Consider the following 2,146-nt stretch of genomic DNA (forward strand, 5'->3'; position numbering starts at 1 on the left):
CGACAGACAGTGTAAAGTGTAAATGATCCGTATCCAAACCAAGCTGATGTTATCTTTCCTGTCGCCATTCTTGGCTTGCATACAAAGGGTGGTTTTTCTTTGTGTGAAAGCTCCTTTTATTCCAGTTGGCACGGTCTGCCCTTACTGGATGGCCTTCTGTTATTTCCTTGACTAGTGTGTTTCACAGTCTCCGACAGTTCCTCCCAGCCACAGGCTTCTCCATCGCACATCCCATCCTCCCCCAGCTCTCTGTTGTCACCATGGATGTGAGTATCAAGTAAGTCAATCAGTATTGTTTGTCTCCCTTCCTGCTGGGCTCCACACGTATACAACTAAGGCCATTTCCTGATTGTCATTCTGCACCAGTACTGCAATTGCTAAAATATTAATGGCACCCTCTGTGGGAAAAAAAAAAAAAAAAACCCACTAGGAAGCTTCTCATTATTAAGTTAAAACTGCAGAGAAGTAGCAGCAATGAAATAGAGGAACTCAGCAAAAACACATTATTAAATGTTAAGACAAAGGAGGACATCTTTAGTTCTGGCTTGCCCATCACAAAGCTGGGATCTTACTGTGGGAAGTGAAGCCTCTGTCGGCTGAGATTCACCATTTCACCATCTAGCTAGGGTGTATATAGCAAAGTGAACCCCCTGGGCTCTGCTCATCTAGCTCCTTTCCTGGGCCTACCCAGAGAGAAGTTGACGGAAAGGTAGCAGAGGTAAGAAAATATGTATAATAAAGGTGGTAGGAGCTTCTTCTGGCTACAATGTCACATGATATACTGGGGTATGGACAACTGGAAGACACTGGGGGGAAAGTAACCAGATTCAAAGCCAGAGAAACATAGTTCTATCCTTTGTCCGATCCTTAAGTGACATGAACACTTGGCACTTTGTGTCTTAATTATCTGATTCCTTCAATCACACCGTATCATTAATGTCCTTATATTCTTCAAGCCTTGTCACAAACCACAATGTGAGGCTGTATTTTTAGAATGAGTTAATGGATGACCAAAAGGGGTGAGCAGAGAACACAAACTGACCTTTGATATTGGTAGCATAGTGAATATTGATATGTTTATTATTATTATTTTTTTTATTGTGAAGAAGAAGGTACAAGTGACTAGGGATAGAGATATCACCAGAGAAAGAGAGTGTCATCCCTGCAGAATTCACTTCCGAGTTCAGGGGAAAGGGAGATGGATCCTTCAGGACCAGTCCTGATATGTGCCAGCAGCTCCCCTACGGCTTGTGGGGGATACACCAGTCTTCCTAAGAATACTGGGCCTGTTTCAAGCTGCTGATGACCCAAGCTCCTTTTTTCTCCTGGTCATTCTTGTCTCCCCAAGTTCCTAATCTGAGTTCCATTCTCTTATCTTTCACTGTTTCTATCTTGAGACTGATTCTCACAGGTTCCCCCTGGCTCTCATAATTCATTTTCATTATTGGGTATGTTGGCATATGTCTCTGAATCGAGGAAGTTCTTTCAGCCTAATATCTCAGCTCGGTCCTCAAACCCTCCCACCTCCCCCTTTCACCTCCAAGTCCCCTCTCTTCCAGAGCACATGGATCTTCACGTGGACTTCCAAGTACGTGTGGCTCCTGTGGAAGGAGAGAGCGGGTACGTTCCCTCAAGGGAGAGCGGGTACGTTCCCTCAAGGGAGAGCGTGCCTCCTCGTCCCAGGTGAGGTCTCCGGGTATTGTCAACTCAAACAGACTTAACTGTCGAGCACCTTTATGTCACCTCTCTCAACTCTTCCTTTCTCTCTCTCTCCAAGTTCACTAAGCTGAATTTGTCGCTCAAGTTATAGTAAAAACAGCAGCCAGAAACATTGGCAGGTGCTCTGCATGGCAGGCTGCAAGCCTGCGGGCCCTGTATATGTGGTATGCAAGGAAGCCACCATCAGCAACTGGGGATGGTCGTTATTCAAAGTGTTGAAAGTGAGAAACATGACTTAATTGTGGATTTATTTATATGTGTAATCATAGTGAGAAAGGCCCAGGCATCGGACACCAAGGCTCCCATTTCAGGGAAGAGAGCAAAAGGAAGAACTGCAGATGTTCTAATCAACACTAGCCCATATGACCTGAAACCCCCGGGACGCCTGGCCCCTTGCCCGCTATCCGGATTTCTGTAGGTGGCAAAT

This window comes from Onychomys torridus, chromosome 11, assembly GCF_903995425.1.
Source record: "Onychomys torridus chromosome 11, mOncTor1.1, whole genome shotgun sequence".
Classification (NCBI taxonomy): Eukaryota; Metazoa; Chordata; class Mammalia; order Rodentia; family Cricetidae; genus Onychomys; species Onychomys torridus.